We start from the raw sequence: 21,330 nt of genomic DNA on the forward strand, positions 1-21,330 counted from the left end.
ACAAAGCAGACGGGCTTTGTGTGAGCAACATAAACACTGATGTTTCTTAGGGTCCCATTTTCACTGAAGCTCACCCTTCTGCTCCCAGCCATCCCTGCTTTCTGGACATTTTGAAGGCCATGATTGCAAAGTTGCAGCCACTACCAAAGAGAAATGTTTCACTTACGATGTCTCAGAGACAAGTGGTGAGAAATCTGGGTATAGTGTAAACACGACTTTTAAAGCTGTCTTGTCAGAGGCACAGACACAGTGAGCTCAGGTGTGTTCAGGATCCTAATGATGTCACCAAGGCTCAGGTGTATCCAGACTCTGAGTGATGGCGCTTTGTCCTCCGGCTATAGGATGGGGCCGCAGACTGGAGCATCTCAACCTCTCAAGACAGCATCCAAAGCCAGCGTGGGGCAGGGGGCCTGTCTTCACATTTTCCGGAAGGAGACTTCCGCTATGTCGACTTGAGTCAAAAGACCCTTCCTCAGTGGACCCCTGGACCCCACCACAGGTGCCGTGGTAGCTCCCCTGCCGTGCCTCTGGACCCCCATGGCTGGATGCATTACCTGGCCTCATGCCATGGGTGCTGTGGTAGCTCCTGGAAGAGGAGCAAGATGCATTTGCAGCCTGTGTCACGGGAGGCCGACTGTCTGTGTGCAAGAACGGAAGGGCTGGCTGTGGGGAGATGACTCATGCTACCTGCTGTGGGAAGCCCCTGGAGGGGATTCTGAGTGGGAAGTTGTGGCTAGACCCCAGAGCCATCTGAAGATGGGGACAATAAATCTGGGCTGAGATAGGCTGTCTATATTTCTCAGTGTTGTAATAAGTCAGGACTAGACCTGGAATCCAGGTCTCCCATTTGCTGATTTCTTGTCAGCAATTCCCATATTGTTACCAATTCAGTTGGTTGCAATTCCCATAAAACCTACAATATAATCATAGTGGAGCATTGTGAAATTGCTTCCTTCCTTCCTTATTTCCTTCCTTCCTTCCTTATTTCCTTCCTTCTTTCCTTCCTCCTTTCTTCCCTCCTTTCCTGTATCCATTCTTCTCACCTATCTCCCTATGTCTAATTCTTTCAATGTTTAGAGTAGCCATTTGACCCAATAAGACATAAAAAGTCTGTTTCTGGGGAATATTTTTCCTCCTTATCTATGGGAGAGACATTCAAAGAGAGGAAGTCTCAGAAAAGGATGTGATGCTTGGAGCTGCAGCAGCCATGTTGCAACAATGAGGCAAGATCCCTGGGGATGAAACATTCTGAGCCTTGTGCTGGGGACACACAATGAAAAACAGGCACTTCCTGTTCTCCTAGACTCCCAATCCAGTGCAAGAGACAGAGATAAACAACAATTACAATTTGTGTGAGCCATGGTAGGGGAAGGGCTGGGAGGGAAATCAGGGGCAGTTTTGAGGGTGGTGAGGTCCATGCAGAAGCTCGGGGAGGAGGAGATGGTAGCAAGAGAAGAGCGGGCAGAGGGCACAGCCTGAACAGAAGTGGCATCAAGCAAGCTGACTTCATGGTGGAGGAGTGGCAATGCCTTCAGGGTGGACACAAGGGAGACCGGTCGGGGAGAAGCAGTGAGCAGTGAAGCTGAGAGAAGCAGAGACTGGATGCGGAGGACGGTGGTTCCCCACTCCTTCAGGATCAAGCCCCACTCTGCTCTTTTCTTCCACCCATGCACTGGATATGTGCATCCCAGCCCCAGGCCCAGATCTTTAAGGTGCAACAACATAAACTTGTCTGAATGTTAAGGTTTGTTTTCATTTAATCGATCCTTCTGAAAAGTGTAAAGTTAGAGATCTGATGCAATGATATTCCGCTTGAAAAATCCTGAAAGGCTAATGATACTGTTTGGCTCTGAGTCCCCACCCCAATTTCGCCTTGAATTGTAATAATCCCCACGTGTCAAGAGTGGAGCCAGGTGGGGATCACTGAGTCATGGGCGTGGTTTCAGCCATGCTGTTCTCGTGATAGTGAGTGAGTTCTCACGAGATCTGATGGTTTTATAAGCAGTGTCTGGCGTTTCCCCTGCTGGTACTTCTTGTCTTGCCTGCTGCCGGGTGTGTTATGCCTTTCACCTTCCGCCGTGATCATGAGGCCTCCGCACCCACGTGGAACTGTGAGTCCTTTAAACCTTTTTCTTTATAAATTACGCCGTCTCGGGTATGTGTTTATCCGCAGCGTTAAAACGGACTAATACAGCTTCATACAAATGCACTCACAGAGCGGAGTGCCTGCCCCCCGAGACGGCCTGGTAGCGGCTCCTACGGAGTCTGAGGTGGCCTTTCTGCCTGTGCCTCCCCACCAGGACCCCCCGTAAGCACTGACTGGGGTTGGGCAGAGGGAGCTCCAGCCTTGCTCCTCACCCACAGCGGGCAGAGCCTCCTGGCCTCTGATAGCGGCTCTGCACCCCTGCGTCCTGTTCTCCATGGTCTGGGGATAACCAGCTCCTCCCTGGCCACCGCTCCTGGCCTCTCCCTTGCTAAGGAAGGTCAGGCCGTACAAGGCGGGTAGGAAGATGGGTCAGAACTCATGGGCCCCTTGCTGGAGCTGACAGAGCCATTGCTCTTGGGGGCCGCTGATGATCCAGGCAGCCCTGTGCCACCACCACGCCACGCTCAGCGCTCCTGCAGCCACCAGCAAGCAGGGCTCATGGCAGAAAAACTCCTGGAACACACAGTTTGACAACCGGAAAAGAAAACGCCTGAAAGAGCACCGGTCATGGCCAGGGCCAGGGACCGGTCCCCAAACCCTTTTCCTGTGCTAAGGTGGGGCAGAGGAGGCTGGAGGGGTGCTCAGAGCTGTCCAAAGGAACGAAGGGATGGGGACAGGTTGGCAGAGCCCCCTCCTGCATGGCGTCATCTGCTGCCCCTTCCTTCAGATGGACCAGGAAGGGGGCAGTGAAGGAAGTAGAAACTGCACACCGCGCACCAACTCAGCTTTTTGCTGCTTGGAGCTCAATTTTTTGCTAACTTTGGATATCCCAGAAGAGAGGGGTGTTTTGTCAAGACATTAAAGACATTATTTTTGAAGGGAAACAAGACAGCCTATTCATGAACAGCAGGGAAGCAGCCTGTTTCGGGGCCTGGCACTCCCGCTGTGCCCGTTAATTTGATTTAATGAGATGATGAGGCTGACTTGGGGCATCCATTCTCGGCCACTGGGCCCCCCCCTTGGTGTTCCGGGGAGGGCGTTAACGCGAGGAACAGCCAAACTTTGAAGCCTTATTTTGTTTTCTCTCTCCCCCTTCCCACCCTCTGCTAATTAACACGGGGGAGAAATTACATCCAGGTGCGGCCTGTCGCTGGCGACTGCCAGCTGCAGCCTTCTTCCTCCCTAAGGGTGAGGGGAAGCAGTGAGGCTGGAGATGGTGGCTTCAGGGCCCAGAAAGGTGCCAGGTGTGCCACTAACCTGAGTGCCTGATGTCTGAGCCATGTGCCCTGGACATCTGGCGTGCTCTGGGGCCACAGGGTTGCTCCGCTCAAGGGCCTTTGTATCTGCTGGTCCAGCAGTGGGAATGCTCTCCCTCCAGAACTCTATGTGGCTGCCTACTTCCTGTCATGCAGATCTGGGCTCAGATGGTACCACCTTCCAGAGGCCTCCCCGACCACCCGCATCTAAACAGAGTCTCCCCAAAATGAATCACCTTCCATCCCTCACCTGGGATTTATTTGCGTGTCCGTTTTTCTCCATGGCACTTGTTATGATTGAACACACACTGTTTGTCTGTCTCCTGGCTTGTTTCCTGATTCCCACACTGGACTGTAGACTACACGTGAGCCGAGAGTGTGCATATTCATTCGCTTCTATATCCCCAGTACCTGCAGCACCACCAAGCACGTAGTAGGAGCTTAATAAGCACGCACTGGGAAAATACATGAATGAGCAACACTGATTGCACCTGTGCATGCCACACGCCAGGCTCTGTTTTAGATTCCACGCACACACGCACAGGTGCACACACGTGTCTGTCATGGACTTACCTGGCTATTTGCTCAACTAACCCTCACAGCAGCTCTTTGAAGAAAAGATCATAAATCCCCTTTCACAGCTGTGAGAGCTGAGGCTCAGAGAGAGGCTATGTGACTTCTCAGTGTCGCACAGCTGGGGGTTCAGGTCTGGGGCCAGGGCTTCCTGATGCCAACATTCCCCTCCTCTCGAGCACCCTGCTTCCTCTCCGTGTGTGCTGTGGTCGCTCACCTCCCCTGCCCCTGGACCCCCGCAGCTGGGTGCGTTACCTGGGGCTATGTCCCTGTTGCCCTGGGCAGGAGTTCGCTTGGCGGAGGCAGGTCTCCTCACAGGGCAACCACGAGGGCACCTGGCAGCTGGTCTCCTGCCGTGAGAGCCATCTTATCGGTCACTCATCCCACGTATGAGCGCCCACGGTGGCCACTGTACCACATGGCTCTGGGGACTGGTCCGTGAGGAAAACCCTGGACAAGACCTGCTGCACAGCAAGAGTGGACGTACGTCACGTGCATCGTGTCACCTTGTGTCTTGGTAACAACCCACTGACCCACTTTACACACATGTACCGGCACATACACATATACACTCACACACGTACACACAAACTGTGTACACACACATGCACATATGTTCACACATAACGTACATCACATATTTGCACACACAACACAGATAAACGCACATGCACAGATATATACATATACACATGTCTACATGCCTATACACACATATACCACATACCACACACATAATGCCCAAAATGCACACACATACGCACACATATACACATAAACACCCACACGCACCTCAAGGCTCACTAAAAGACAAGTGTTGCCCCTGTTCCACCCTCCTGAGCAGGGAGCTGAAACCCCAGGGTCTGGCTCTGACGCCCTCTAGGCTGGGGAACCTTGGTCCGTCCGCTGCGACCATGAGCTTTTGGTGCTGGTTGCTGGACCCGCAGTCATGACCCTGAAGGGAAGAGTGAAGGGTGAGGATGCTGGTGCCTCCGTGGTGCTGGCGTGGCTGGACTTGGTTGGCTGCTGACCAGATCTCGCACCTCGGAGGCAGGTCCTGACTGCAGGGCTTTCCACGAGAGCCACGTGCAAAGGTCCAGGGGTCTGGGGCTTCCCTCCATATAAGCTGCAGGGAACAAGGCCAGGCAGCCCAGCGCTGGCATCACCAGAGGCGAGTGACAGCAGGACCTGTTTCTGGGGTGCTGGGAAGATTCGCAGAGACAGCTCCTAAGGGGCCTGTTCGCGGCAACTGCTCTGTTGGCGCTGGCCGTTATTCCTGCGGCTTCCTTCAGGGGAACCTCTGAGCGGCAAAGCCAGCCCCACCCTGCTAGCCTCAGCCCCAAGAGTACTCTACAGACAGGTCATGCCCAAAAGCCCGGGAGGCTCTGAGGCAGCCCCACTTGCCATGGGGGGTGCCAAGCCACAGCGAGCCCAAGGACCCAGTGGGCTTGGGAACACCCACCTTTGAGGGGCAGAGGCCAGGACAGCCCTATTTGCTCCCCTTTCCAGGGTGCAGATCCCACATGGACACAGGATTTAGACAGGACCCTTTTCTGTATGCTTAGCAGATCACAAGCTGAAAGTACCCCCTCAGCTCACCCAAAGGGTGGGCTTTGGTCCCTATCCTGTCTTGGTCTGTTGAGAAAGCACCTCAGGTCCTGGCATCTTCAGAGAGGCATGACTGACAGTTCCGGGCCGTCCAGCTACTGACAGGACCCAACACTTCATTGTAAGAGAACAAGTCATGCCTCCAGTGGCTTTGCTCCTCTAGCTTCTGTCTCTTGGAGCCCTAGGGCTGCTCAGAATTGATTTATTTATTTTTGACAAAGGTAACCTGAAGATTTAATTCAGAGAAATCTTTGCTTTCAAGCATATTTAAAATAAGCTGTTTGCATTTTCCTGCATATAATTATTCTAACCCTGAAAGCACCGTTTTTGTTTTTTTTTTATTATTGTACTTTCAGTTTTAGGGTACATGTGCACAATGTGCAGGTTTGTTACATATGTATCCATGTGCCATGTTGGTGTGCTGCGCCCCTTAACCCGTCATTTAGCATTAGGTATATCTCCTAATGCTGTCCCTCCCCCCTCCCCCCACTCCACAACAGTCCCTGGAGTGTGATGTTCCCCTTCCTGTGTCCATGTGTTCTCATTGTTCAATTCCCACCTATGAGTGAGAACGTGTGGTGTTTGGTTTTTTGTCCTTGTGATAGTTTACTGAGAATGGTGATTTCCAGTTCCATCCATGTCCCTACAAAGGACATGAACTCATCATGTTTTACGGCTGCATAGTACTCCATAGTGTATATGTGCCACATTTTCTTAATCCAGTCTATCGTTGTTGGACATTTGGGTTGGTTCCAAGTCCTTGCTATTGTGAATAGTGCCACAATAAACATACATGTGCATGTGTCTTTATAGCAACATGATTTATAGTCCTTTGGGTATATACCCAGTAATGGGATGGCTGGGTCAAATGGTATTTCTAGTTCTAGATCCCTGAGGAATTGCCACACTGCCATCCACAATGGTTGACCTAGTTTACAGTCCCACCAACAGTGTAAAAGTGTTCCTATTTCTCCACATCCTCTCCAGCACCTGTTGTTTCCTGACTTTTTAATGATGGCCATTCTAACTGGTGTGAGATGGTATCTCATTGTGGTTTTGATTTGCATTTCTCTGATGGCCAGTGATGAGCATTTTTTCATGTGTTTTTTGGCTGCATAAATGTCTTCTTTTGAGAAGTGTCTGTTCATGTCCTTCACCCACTTTTTGATGGGGTTGTTTGTTTTTTCTTGTAAATTTGTTTGAGTTCATTGTAGATTCTGGATATCAGCCCTTTGTCAGATGAGTAGGTTGGGAAAATTTTCTCCCATTCTGTAGGTTGCCTGTTCACTCTGATGGTAGTTTCTTTTGCTGTGCAGAAGCTCTTTAGTTTAATTAGATCCCATCTTTCAATTTTGGCTTTTGTTGCCATTGCTTTTGGTGTTTTAGACATGAAGTCTTTGCCCATGCCTATGTCCTGAATGGTAATGCCTAGGTTTTCTTCTAGGGTTTTTATCGTTTTAGGTCTAACATGTAAGTCTTTAATCCATCTTGAATTAATTTTTGTATAAGGTGTAAGGAAGGGATCCAGCTTCATCTTTCTACATATGGCTAGCCAGTTTTCCCAGCACCATTTATTAAATAGGGAATCCTTTCCCCATTGCTTGTTTTTGTCAGGTTTGTCAAAGATCAGATAGCTGTAGATATGTGGCATTATTTCTGAGGGCTCTGTTCTGTTCCATTGATCTATATCTCTGTTTTGGTACCAGTACCATGCTGTTTTGGTTACTGTAGCCTTGTAGTATAGTTTGAAGTCAGGTAGCATGATGCCTCCAGCTTTGTTCTTTTGGCTTAGGATTGACTTGGCGATGTGGGATCTTTTTTTGGTTTCATATGAACTTTAAAGTAGTTTTTTCCAATTCTGTGAAGAAAGTCATTGGTAGCTTGATGGGGATGGCATTGAATCTATAAATTACCTTTTTCATGATATTGATTCTTCCAACCCATGAGCATGGAATGTTCTTCCATTTGTTTGTATCCTCTTTTATTTCATTGAGCAGTGGTTTGTAGTTCTCCTTGAAGAGGTCCTTCACGTCCCTTGTAAGTTGGATTCCTAGGTATTTTATTCTCTTTGAAGCAATTGTGAATGGGAGTTCACTCATGATTTGGCTCTCTGTTTGTCTGTTATTGGTGTATACGAATGCTTGTGATTTTTGTACATTGATTTTGTATCCTGAGACTTTGCTGAAGTTGCTTATCAGCTTAAGGAGATTTTGAGCTGAGACAATGGGGTTTTCTAGATATACAATCATGTTATCTGCAAACAGGGACAATTTGACTTCCTCTTTTCCTAATTGAATACCCTTTATTTCCTTCTCCTGCCTGATTGCCCTGGCCAGAACTTCCAGCACTATGTTGAATAGGAGTGGTGAGAGAGGGCATCCCTGTCTTGTGCCAGTTTTCAAAGGGAATGCTTCCAGTTTTTGCCCATTCAGTATGATATTGGGTGTGGGTTTGTCATAGATAGCTCTTACTATTTTGACATACTTCCCATCAATACCTAATTTATTGAGAGTTTTTAGCATGAAGGGTTGTTGAATATTGTCAAAGGCCTTTTCTGCATCTATTGAGATAATCATGTGGTTTTTGTCTTTGGCTCTGTTTATATGCTGGATTACATTTATTGATTTGCATATGTTGAACCAGCCTTGCATCCCAGGGATGAAGCCCACTTGATCATGGTGGATAAGCTTTTTGACGTGCTGCTGGATTCAGTTTGCCAGTATTTTATTGAGGATTTTTGCATCAATGTTCATCAAGGATATTGGTCTAAAATTCTCTTTTTTGGTTGTGTCTCTGCTTGGCTTTGGTATCAGGATGACACTGGACTCATAAAATGAGTTAGGGAGGACTCCCTCTTTTTCTGTTGATTGGAATAGTTTCAGAAGGAATGGTACCAGTTCCTCCTTGTACCTCTGGTAGAATTCGGCTCTGAGTCCATCTGGTCCTGGACTCTTTTTGGTTGGTCAGCTATTGATTATTGCCACAGTTTCAGAGCCTGTTATTGGTCTATTCAGAGATTCAATTTCTTCCTGGTTTAGTCTTGGGAGGGTGTATGTGTTGAGCAATTTATCCATTTCTTCTAGATTTTCTAGTTTATTTGCATAGAGGTGTTTGTAGTATTCTCTGATGGTAGTTTGTATTTCTGTGGGATTGGTGGTGATATCCCCTTTATCATTTTTTATTGCATCTATTTGATTCTTCTCTCTTTTCTTCTTTATTAATCTTGCTAGCAGTCTATCAATTTTGTTGATCTTTTCAAAAAACCAGCTCCTGGATTCATTAATTTTTTGAAGGGTTTTTGTGTCTCTATTTCCTTCAGTTCTGCTCTGATTTTAGTTATTTCTTGCCTTCTGCTAGCTTTTGAATGTGTTTGCTCTTGCTTTTCTAGTTCTTTTAATTGTGATGTTAGGGTGTCAATTTTGGATCTTTCCTGCTTTCTCTTGTGGACATTTAGTGCTATAAATTTCCCTCTACATACTGCTTTGAATGTGTCCCAGAGATTCTGGTATGTTGTGTCTTTGTTCTGGTTGGTGTCAAAGAACATCTTTATTTCTGCCTTCATTTCATTATGTACCCAGTAGTCATTCAGGAGCAGGTTGTTCAGTTTCCATGTAGTTGAGGGGTTTTGAGTGAGTTTCTTTATGCTCAGTTCTAGTTTGATTGCACTGTGGTCTGACAGACAGTTTGTTATAATTTCTGTTCTTTTACATTTGCTGAGGAGAGCTTTACTTCCAACTATGTGGTCAATTTTGGAATAGGTGTGGTGTGGTGCTGAAAAAAAATGTATATTCTGTTGATTTGGGGTGGAGAGTTCTGTAGATGTCTATTAGGTCTGCTTGGTACAGAGCTGAGTTCAATTCCTGGGTATCCTTGTTAACTTTCTGTCTCATTGATCTGTCTAATGTTGACAGTGGGGTGTTAAAGTCTCCCATTATTAGTGTGTGGGAGTCTAAGTCTCTTTGTAGGTCACTCAGGACTTGCTTTATGAATCTGGGTGCTCCTGTATTGGGTGCATATATATTTAGGATAGTTAGCTCTTCTTGTTGAATTGATCCCTTTACCATTATGTAATGGCCTTCTTTGTCTCTTTTGATGTTTGTTGGTTTAAAGTCTGTTTTATCAGAGACTAGAATTGCAACCCCTGCCTTTTTTTGTTTTCCATTTGCTTGGTAGCTCTTCCTCCATCCTTTTATTTTGAGCCTATGTGTGTCTCTGCACGTGAGATGGGTTTCCTGAATACAGCACACTGATGGGTCTTGACTCTTTATCCAATTTGCCAGTCTGTGTCTTTTAATTGGAGCATTTAGTCCATTTACATTTAAAGTTAATATTATGTGTGAATTTGATCCTGTCATTATGATGTTAGCTGGTTATTTTGCTCATTAGTTGATGCAGTTTCTTCCTAGCCTCGATGGTCTTTACAATTTGCATGATTTTGCAGTGGCTGGTAGCAGTTGTTCCTTTCCATGTTTAGTGCTTCCTTCAGGAGCTCTTTTAGGGCAGGCCTGGTGGTGACAAAATCTCTCAGCATTTGCTTGTCTGTAAAGGATTTTATTTCTCCTTCACTTATGAAGCTTAGTTTGGCTGGATATGAAATTGTGGGTTGAAAATTCTTTTCTTTGAGAATGTTGAATATTGGCCCCCACTCTCTTCTGGCTTGTAGAGTTTCTGCTGAGATCCACTGTTAGTCCGATGGGCTTCCCTTTGTAGGTAACTCGACCTTTCTCTCTGGCTGCTCTTAACATTTTTTCCTTCATTTCAACTTTGGTGAATCTGCCAATTATGTGTCTTGGAGTTGCTCTTCTTGAGGAGTATCTTTGTGGTGTTCTCTGTATTTCCTGAATCTGAATGTTGGCCTGCCTTGCTAGATTGGGGAAGTTCTCCTGGATAATATCCTGCAGAGTGTTTTCCAACTTTGTTCCATTCTCCCCGTCTCTTTCAGGTACACCAATCAGATGTAGATTTGGTCTTTTCCCATAGTCCCATATTTCTTGAAGGCTTTGTTAGTTTCCTTTTATTCTTTTTTCTCTAGACTTCCCTTCTCCCTTCCTTTCATTCATTTCATCTTCCATCACTGGTACACTTTCTTCCAGTTAATCGCATCAGCTCCTGAGGCTTCTGCATTCTTCACGTAGTTCTCAAGCCATGGCTTTCAGCTCCATCAGCTGCTTTAAGCACTTCTCTTTATTGGTTATTCTTGTTATACCTTTGTCTAATTCTTTTTCAACGTTTTTAACTTCTTTGCCTTTGGCTTGAATTTCCTCTTATAGCTCAGAGTAGTTTGATCGTCTGAAGCCTTCTTCTCTCAACTCGTCAAAGTCATTCTCCATCCAGCTTTGTTCCGTTGCTGGTGAGGAACTGCATTCCTTTTGAGGAAGAGAGGCACTGTGCTTTTTAGAGTTTCCACTTTTTCTGCTCTGTTTTTTCCCCATCTTTGTGGTTTTATCTACTTTTGGTCTTTGATGATGGTGATGTACAGATGGGTTTTGGGTGTGGATGTCCTTTCTGTTTGTTAGTTTTCCTTCTGACAGACAGGACCCTCAGCTGCAGGTCTGTTGGAGTTTGCTAGAGGTCCACTCCAGACCTGTTTGCCTGGGTGTCAGCAGCGGTGGCTGCAGAACAGCGCATTTTCGTGAACCGCGAATGCTGCTGCCTGATCGTTCTTCTGGAAGTTTTGTCTCAGAGGAGTACCCAGCTGTGTGAGGTGTCAGTGTGCCCCTAATGGGGGGTGCCTCCCAGTTAGGGTGCTCAGGGGTCCAGGGTCAGGGACCCACTTGAGGAGGCAGTCTGCCTTTTCTCAGATCTCCAGCTGTGTGCTGGGAGAACCACCACTTTCTTCAAAGCTGTCAGACAGGGACATTTAAGTCTGCAGAGGTTACTGCTGTCTTTTTGGTTGTCTGTGCCCTGCCCCCAGACATGGAGCCTACAGAGGCAGGCAGGCCTCCTTGAGCTGTGGTGGGCTCCACCCAGTTCGAGCTTCCGGGCTGCTTTGTTTACTTAATCAAGCCTGGGCAATGGCAGGTGCCCCTCCCCCAGCCTCGCTGCAGCCTTGCAGTTTTATCTCAGACTGCTGTGCTAGCAATCAGCGAGACTCTGTGGGCATAGGACCCTCTGAGGCAAATGTGGGATATAATCTCCTGGTGTGCCATTTTTTAAGCCCGTCGGAAAAGTGCAGTATTAGGGTAGGAGTAACCCGATTTTCCAGGTGCCGTCTGTCACCGCTTTCTTTGACTAGGAAAGGGAACTCCCTGACCCCTTGTGCTTCCCGAGTGAGGCAATGCCTCGCCCTGCTTTGGCTGGTGCATGGTGTGTTGCACCTGCTGTCCTGCCCCCACTGTCTGGCACACCCTAGTGAGATGAACCTGGTACCTCAGATGGAAATGCAGAAATCACCCGTCTTCTGCTTCGCTCACGCTGGGTGCTGTAGACCAGACCTGTTCCTATTCGGCCATCTTGACTCCACCCTCTGGCTGCTCAGAATTTAAATCAGAAAAGTGTCATTGTATCCCTGGCTTTAGAAAATCATCTGTTGGATTATTGCATTCTTTTCTGTTTTTTTTGTGTGTGTATGGAGAATAGGGTCTTGCTATGTTGCGCAGGCTGGTTTTGAACTCCTGGGCTCAAGTGATCCTCTTGCCTCTGACTCCCTAAGTGCTGGGATTACAGGCATGAGCCACCACGCCTTGCTGTGCTTTGTTTTTTGGTCAATATTTGGGCAGGACAAGCCCTCCTGGTTTAACTGGCCAGCCTTGCCTGACACCCCGAAGATGCTGGCAGGGCTGTGGGCACCTCCCCTTTCACTGCTGTGCTCAGGACCCAGCTCTGTGTCTGGGACCTTTGGGCCACTCCCTTCCCTCTGCTTTTGGGGAATGAATGAATTTCCAGTGGACAGCGACAGGTCCTGAAACTGAGTCTAGCCTGTGTGTCGTGTCCCGTGGGATAACTGGGTGATGGTTAGAATGGTGCTGAGGGAGAGTAGTGAAATACGCATGCCTGGGTCTTCAGACTGGGGCTAGGGGTTAAGTGATGAGTCAAGGGGGCCATGGAGAGCCAGCCCAGGGCAGGGAGAATCATGGACTCAGTGTGGATGCACTGTGGGGCCCTGGGCACATCACTCAGCCTCTTTGGGTCTGTAAAGTGGGAGTAATCCCAGGGTTGCCACAAGAACACGTTGTCTTAAATACCATAGGGGGATGGGGCCAAGGTGCACAGGCCCTGCTGAAGGCACTGCTTTCACAGCACTTTATCTTGCCTTCCACATATGTCCAGCCTGCACTTGCTGTCTGTCCTGAAGACCAACACGTGGGCTTCCGTGTCTGACTTCTTTCACTCGGCATAATGTTTTTGAGGCTCATCGTGTGTGGTGGGGGTACCCGCGCTTCCTTCCTTCCGTGGCTGAGGAACATGCCGTTGTATAAAAAGACCACATTTTGTTCATCCCTGACGGATATTTAGGCTGTTCTTACTTTTGGCTATTGTGAACAAGCTGCCGTGGACATTTGTTTACAAGTTTGCAAAACGTTATTTGTTTTATTTTTATTTTTGCATACAAGTTCATTTTTATTTCTCCTGAGTAGATAGCTGGGAGTGACTCCCTGGGGCCCAGGGTCACTCCAGGTGTTGCATTGTGGGGACCAGCCATACTCTTTTCCAAAGTGGCTGCACCAAATCATATGCCCAAGTGGTTATCTTCTGATGAGCATTTTTCCCTCTTTTCTCCTTACTTGTATCTTCTAAAATTTCTGCAGTGCTTATGCCCTAGGATCTTTAGGATTAATTTTTTTTTTCTCTGAAGGTCAGGTTTTCTCACAGAGCAGTGGCACTGGAGATAAGGCACAGCTGGTCACACTACCTGGCATGTTCTGGGACTTCAGAAGTGGCCTCACGCTTAGAGGTGATGGGGACACTTGTAAGGGGGGACACTGTAAAGGAGGGGGGCTCTGGGTAGGTGGAGAGTGAAGGCACATGTGGGGTTCACGGGCTCAGTGGGAATTAGTGTCAACCGCAGGCTCCAGATCCAGTAGAGACTTTCCACAGGTCAGCTTGAATGGCTGGTATACAGTGAGGCTCACTCCATTTTAAAATTTGTTTTCTTTTATTTTAATGGTTTCAGCTTCTATTTTAGATTCAGGGGTACATGTGAAGTTTGGTTACATAGGAATATTGCATGATGCTGAGGTTTGGGGTACAGATGGTCCCATTACCCAGGTAGTGACACAGCACCCAGTAGATCATTTTTCAGCCCTGTCTCCCTCTTCCCCTCCCATCTCTATTAGTCCCAGTGTTGAGCATTCCCATCTTTATGTCCATGTGTGCTCAGTGCTCAGCTCCCACTTAGAAGTGAGAACATGCAGTATTTGGTTTCCTGTTCCTGTGTTAATTCTCTCAGTATAATGGCCTCCAGCTGCATCCATGAAGCTGCAAATGACATGATTTCATTCTTTTTCATGGCTATATAGTGTTCCAGGGCATGTATGGACTACTTTTTCTCATCCAATCTGACACTGATGGGTACCTAGGTTGGCTCCATGCCTCTGCTATTGGCTCACTCCATTTAACAGTGAAGAAAGGGATTCCTTTCACCTTGCCACATCTTGAGTCCTGTCCCCAGCCACAGGGAATCTTGAATGGTCACACGGGACACATGGGACACCACTGGTAATCACATCAATGTCTTTAACATTAATAATGTGAGTTCACAGCTAAGGGCCTGTACCAGAGACCAAAGGCTGATGGCAGCTTCCGGGCCTCATGCTTGCAGCTGGGGGACAGTAAACCTCAGGACAGGTGAAAGCCCAGGTAGGCACCCATAGTTGGGGCCAGACTCACCAAGGCTGACCTGGGGACAGGCTCTCAGAGGTTGAGAGCTCTCATGTCGTCCACACATAGCAGACATTCCTGACTTACTTTAAAAAAAGGCTGTCTCCACACCCCCAGCATGCACATCTCCCTTCTTTTTGGGTTTAAAACGATCTAGCGCTTTCATTCTAAGGGTGTCCTATGATTCAGATTTTGTAGAATTCAGAATTGTCAAATTCAAGAGCTTTGAAGACTTCAGAAGACCATTCAGTTCAGACTGATCCCTTCCTCTATCCAAACAGATCATTAGACTGATGGGAAGATCAGGGAAGACCCTCCAGGCAGTTACTAGAGCTCTTCCTTTAAGCTTCCTTAGCAGTAAACTTGGGCAAACTAATCAGATCCACCTCCGAAGGGCATTGTGAGATTAAACCAGATATGCGTGTAATGTTCTTAGCAGCAGGCCAGACACTCTGCAAATATTCAGTAAATGGCAGCATTATGATTGTCTTGACCATCTTCAACATACAGTGTTTTCTTTGTTTCCACACCTCCCTTTTGAGTCCGTGAAGCCTGCAGTTGGCTCACAAGTGAAAGCTTCCTTCCCGGGCTCTGTTACAACATAGGAGGCAGAGCTTAAAGCTCCTTCTAGACTGGCGGGAACCAGCTGTCACCTCTGACAGGGGTGAGGCCAAAGGCGTGGGAGAGCCAGATGGGGCGGTGGACGCCGCGGTGCCATGCCCTCCTTCAACCCTCAGGTGTGCAAGGAGGCAGGTGACCTGGGATGTTCTGCAAAACAGGTAGGTTTTCATGCCATTGATTTGATTCTCCTGAAACTTAGCCAGTGAATTTTTAAAAAGGGATCAGCATCAAAGACAATGTAAACAAAAAATCTCTCCTGGGATGTACGTCGGTAATGGCCTTTTCCTGCCTCGTGTTTTAAATGCAGACTCAAAACAACAAGCTAAGGAAGGGTGACTGTTAACAGGTACACAGGTTCTTTCTGAATTGATAAAAATGTTCCAAAATGGACTGTGTTGAGGGTTGTCCAGTTCTGTGAATATACTAAAACCCACTGAATTGTCCACTTTAAATGGGTGAATTGTGTGATACTTGAGTTATATCTCAGTAAAACTTGTTTTAAAAGTAGATTTTAAAAAGTGTTTCATTATTTTTAGACGTTTTCCACAAATACATATTACCAACACTGGAAGAGACATAAAGAAACAGACTGTTTTCAAACCATTTTTGAGTTATTTGAGTTTCAGATGTGTTTTGTGGTTTTCCTCATTGGCGAAAGTTTACTGTGAGAGTGAATCAAAGCTTCTTGTCATGTCGAAGGGACCAGACTGAGCCTTGGAGGCAACTAAGGAGAAAGAAGGAAGATGGCTCAAAATAAGGGCCTAAATTATTCACTGAGTGCATTCAAATAAGAAAGATACTAAGGAAGGTCGAGCTAAGCCAGGAAGGCTTCACGGAGGAGGGAACTGAGCTGGAGCCTCCAGATTTAATAAAAGTAACAAAGAGTTCTAATAAATAATAGCAGCAGCCTTCCTTCACCAGGCACTGGCCCTTCACCAGGCCCCCTGCCTCCTGCACTTCACAGTTCTCCAGGAGACTCAAGTGCCATTTGGGGAGGGGGATGTCCCTGCCTACCTTGCCTGGCCGACCCCCTGCCAGAAGCCAGAGAGCAGGGGCCACTGAGAGCCCACGTGGGCAGCTCCCAGGGTACCGAGGAAGACGAGAGGCAGTGACGAGGAGGGCCAAGCCTGAGACATCCGGCACCTCATGGGGGACTTAGGCTGGGCTGGAAAATAACAGGCGCAAAGGCGTGGGAGGGACAGAGGGGTTTCATCAAAGACAGCAGGCCCTGGCCTGAGAAGTGGGGCTGACTGAGGATGGCCACAAGGTACCCAGCTGTTCTAAGCTGGTGAATGATAGAGGGGTGGGTGGTGTCACCTTTCTCATTAGAGTGTGCTGGACTCCTGTGTAAGTTCTGTTCATTCACTCACTCTAGGTCCTCACTACCCAAGGCATGGTCCTCAGACATCACCGGGGAGCTGGTTATAAACGCGGAGTCTCAGGCCCCACCCTGGAGGCCCTGGTTCAGAACCTGCATTTCAGCAAGAGCTCAAGTGATTCAGGCAGGTCACTGCACTGCTTTAAGTCACCCCCCTGGTTTGGGGATGTGGGAGTGGCTGGTGGCCAGGAACAATCAGTTTCGGGTTTAAACGTGGGATTTTCCACCCTTGCGGCAGGGTAACATTGTATCACGAACAGGAAATACTGGCTGCTTCTGTCCTTCCTTCGTCCCAGGACAAATGCCACTCATCAGTTGCTGCCTGCTTCCCTGCAGACCCCAGGGATGGCCCCATCATGCCTCTAAACACAAGATGCCTGTGCCTACATTGTGTGCATTTGAGCTGGCAAAAATGCTCACTTGTAACTTTTGACAGATTGCTCACTTATAACTTTAAATTATAAAGATTGCTCACTTATAACTTTTGGTGGAAATATAAAACCCATGGATTATCAGAAAACAAATCCTATACCTGTCTTATATACAATCACTTATACCTATGCAATGCCACGGCCAGTAAGGAAAGAGGGAACTCAGCGTGGAGGTCAGGGCACAGGGAAATGACACCCTTGAAGGCTAAGCCCCGAAAGGTCACTCTGGGTGCTGGGGGTCTCGTGGACACATCTGTCCCTGGGAATCCCACCAAAGATGAAGGCTGAATATGGCCCTTGAGTTGGGCGTGGAAGGATGGGCCCAAGAGGCCAGAGGACACACAGCACAGGGAGACAGAAAGTCCTTCCAGACAGAGAACAAAGCCACCAGCTCTTGTGCAGAAAGGTGAACTGTGACCTCAGTAGGCGGTGCTCATCTGTCACAGGTGTTTGTTTGAGTTTGACAATGTGGGAAAACAGTAGCTGTGTTATTTCTTTGGTTCCCAAGCATACCTGAACAATTATTTTTTAAGCCTGTAAGAGCTAAGTTTAACACAGAAATGACAATACCGATAAAACCATGTGACTTTGACGATTGTGGAAATGGGTCAGTGGGTGAATTTAAGTTCTGCTTCCTTATTTAAACCACACTTTAGTTGGATGCTTCAGTCCCCTGTGTACTTTATTGAGAGAGGCAAAGATCCGGTTCTGAATCCGTGCTTGCATGGCTCTGGGCAAACTGGAGGACGCGATTGAAAGATGCAGTTGTTCCAGTTCATGGTGGCTCGATTGAACAACGATGGACCTGGACCTGGACCGTGCAGGTACCTGCAGGCCCTATGAGTGGGCCTTGGGAAAATGGAACAAAGCAGTCTCATGCTGCATCTGATTGGATTGCGCTCAGTGCCAAGTGTGGTATAGACAGAAGCTAGCGGTGTGTGCAGGGCAGCGTGGCGTGCTGGGAAGGAGCTACCATGCTGTCTTGAGATGTTGCCGGCAGAGCCTCAGTAGCTTCAGACCCTGGCACTGCCACACCAGAGAGTCACTGCGGGGGGCTCTGCGGCTCTCCGTGGTTGGGGTTTTCCTGGCTCAAATGGAGATGACAGTTGTGTTTCAGGTAGGGCCTGGCACTGAAAATGCTTGGTATGGGTGGAAGTTGTTCTTTTTACCCGCACATGATCTTCAGTATTGTGCTAGTGCATCTCACAAGACATTTGCTAAAACTGAATTGTATAACTTGCTTTGTGTTCAATGAAGGAGGGAGCAGCCACACTGGAGAAAGATTTCAGCTGTGACTACTGTGCGTCACACATGAAATCGTGGCTTAAGGCTGTAGGCCTCCATTACACTCTTCCATGCACACGCGACGTTTTCGCATGTATCACGTCATTAGATGTGATAACAGCTCAGCATTTTTACATTCTCCAAGCTATGGTTATGTGCAAGGCATATTAGCTCCTCCTGGCCCAAAGCCAATATCAGTGTCAGTATGGCCTGAGGGGTGCCTGAGAATTTAAACCATGACACTTGAAGCAGGTCTAGGAGAACCACCCTGCAGGGATGGGCTGCAGGTGCAGCCACTCCTGGATTTGCAGGCTCATTCCCCAGTGGGCACCGTTGTGGCTCCCTCCTGGGTTCATCTCTTGAATCAGTTTTCTCTTCTGCATGGGTGTTTGGGTATCCCTTGCAGAGCACACACCTTTTTTAATTTTTTGACATGATTTCAGATGTGCAGAAGAGGAGCACAAAAATCTCAAGATACCCTTCACCCAGAGTCCCCAAAATTAATATTTACCATATTTGTTGCATATCTTTATCTCTCTCTCTCTCTCTCTCTCTCTCTCTCACACACACACACACACACACACACACACACAGAGGAAGTTGCAGACAAGATGTTCCTTTACTATTAAATACTGCTGTGTGCATTTCCTGAAAACAAAGGGATTCTCTTCTTTAACCACAGTACAATTAGCAAAACCAAGGATATGGCGTTGACCCAATTCTATTAGCTACAGACCTCATTCAGATTTCTTCAATTGTCCTAAGACTGTTCGAGCCAAAAGAAAATCCCAGATCATGCCTGGCATTCAGTTGTCACATCTCTTTAGTCTCCATTAAGCAGAAAATCTTGAGTCTTTGTCTTTCATGACATTGATGTTTATTTTGTAGAATGTCTCACCATTTCAGGTTGTCTGAATTGTCCTTGTGGTCAGATTCACATCAAGACTTGGGGCAAGAACACCAGGATGTAATGTCCTGATCACATATATCAATCACGGGGCCTGTGGTGTTGATTTAACCTGCTGCTGGTTGTAATACTTTGGTTATAGTTTTTGTACTGTAAAGTCACTATTTCACCTTATGTAGTAAGTTACAAGCATCTTACTAGGAGATCTTTAGTTAATTTTCCAAAGATTTAACGTGGAGTGAGGAACTCGATCGATGTTGAGTTCCTCTGAGAATCCAGCCCAGCAAATCCCAGTAGAGTGCAGACCCGGGCTGTGGGGAAGGCACAGGAGAAGACCTTCGAGTGGCCTTCAGGCTGGAAGGAACTTCAGCTACTCACCAGATCTGCCCCCTTTTTGGCAGAAAGAGAAACTGGGATCTAGAGGGGCGTGCCTAGGGTACAAGGCAGAGAAGGGCACAGATGGCCACCTTCACCCTCTTGTGCCCAGGGATGATACAGGTTCCTCACATCAGGGTGAGTAAGAGAGGACATGCACCCTTCTGCTCACCAAGGGAACAAATGCAAACTAGACAGCTCGTGGGCATCTTAGACAAGGCTTTCATCTTTTTCTTTTCCTCCCCCTCCTGATCATCCTCTGGTTCCTATTACTACTTAAGAAAAAAAAACCTGTCTGTCTGTCCGACTGTCTTGCTATCTCTATCTATGTATCCTTCTCCATAGCTAACCCTTTTCTATTTCTAGTATGAATCTATTTCTATACATCTGCGTCTATATCCACATTCCAATCTCTCTTTCTCTTGGTTTTCTTACCTGTCAATGTTAATTGCTAAATGGGAATAGAGTGAACAACAATAAGAGCAAAAATATAATTTCCTTTACCTTCGCAATAACATTCATAAAATATTACTGGGAAAACATTTAAAACAGGATGCTTGTTTGAAAGTAGCAGGCAGGAAACACCAAGAAGCTAGAAAAATTCTCTTCAGAAGCCCCGTCTGGCCCACTGAGGGTCACCTTTCTAGAGGTCATCCCTGTCCCTACAGTGGCATCTTGTATAGTGTAGGGCACTGGCTGGGTGCCAATCCAGAGTTGAGTGTTGTCCGATGCAGACACCCTTGGCTGGTGACCTCAGGCTTGCCTCGGAACCCTGGCTTTATGACCCACCTGTGTGCTATGGTCCAAATGTGTGTGTCTCCCTCAAATTTGAATGTTGAAATTCTCACCCACAATGTGATGCTATCAAGAGGTGACGTCTTCGGGAGGTGAGTGGTTCATGAGGTGGAACCCTCATGCATGGGAATAGTGCCCTTGTAAAAGAGCCCCATGGCCGGGCACAGTGGCTCACGCCTGTAATCCTAGCACTTTGGGAGGCCAATGTGGGCAGATCACCTGAGGTCAGGAGTTTTAGACCAGCCTGACCAACATGATGAAACCCCGTCTCTACTAAAAATCCAGAAATGAGCTGGGCATGGTGGCGGGTGCCTGTAATCCCAGCTACTTGGGAGGCAGAGGCAGGAAAATCGCTTGAACCCAGGAGGCAGAGGTTGCAGTGAGTGGAGACCGTGCCATTGCACTCCAACCAGGGCAGTAAGACTGAAACTCCATCTCAAAAAATTAAATAAAAATAAAATAATAAAAAAGTCCCCAGAGAGGCCCTTTGCCCCTTCCAGCATCTGCGGACTCTCGAGAAGGTGCCATCGATGAATCAGGAAGTGACTTCACCAGACACTGAAGTGGCCAGGGCCTTGATCTTGGACACCTCAGCCTCCAGAACTGTCAGAGATAAATCTCTGTTGTGCGTGGGCTGCCCAGTGGGTGATATTTTGTTACAGCAGCCCAGGTGGACAAACACACCAAGTTACCTTGTCGTGAGATCTGAATCAATAATTCATCGTGTGTCATTTGACACTGCAGTGGCGGTTCTGACCCTCCACCAGCCACAATCTCCTCCCTGGATTAAATTCCTTCTCCTGTACGTGCTGAGATGTTTCTGCTCCCCAGTTGTGTCTTGACCAACAGTCTTCACGAAGTCTTTCTTTTCAAGCTTACTCTGTCATGATTTTGGTGTCTGGTCATGCCTGGAAATGGAATAGAAAGACCTAGGATTCTCCCTTCCCCCTAAGGGAAATCCTTGCTTCGCTGAAAATGGGTGAAGCTGTGGGCCGAAAAAATATGTGTTCCTTCTTTATCTGGCTTCTCTTCCACTCAGCTTCTCTGTTCAGTCCCTGCATTATTCATTTTTGGTGTACTTCCAGTGATGTCTTATTTGACAATCAGCAGTAATACTGATCATAGAAACTTTTGTA

The 21,330-nt window shown here is 47.4% G+C and overlaps 1 long non-coding RNA gene across 1 annotated transcript; it reads right to left on the reverse strand.

The window, feature by feature from the left end:
* Positions 1–18,822: 18,822 nt before the first annotated feature.
* On the reverse strand, positions 18,823–20,098 carry LOC105739428. The gene is made up of 2 exons (XR_001115344.2): positions 19,904–20,098; positions 18,823–19,142 (listed from the first exon to the last, which is right to left on the reverse strand). It is a non-coding gene; the product is annotated as an uncharacterized LOC105739428 (long non-coding RNA).
* Positions 20,099–21,330: the final 1,232 nt, after the last annotated feature.

The sequence above is a fragment of the Nomascus leucogenys genome, chromosome 2 (genome assembly GCF_006542625.1).
Source record: "Nomascus leucogenys isolate Asia chromosome 2, Asia_NLE_v1, whole genome shotgun sequence".
NCBI lineage: Eukaryota > Metazoa > Chordata > Mammalia > Primates > Hylobatidae > Nomascus > Nomascus leucogenys.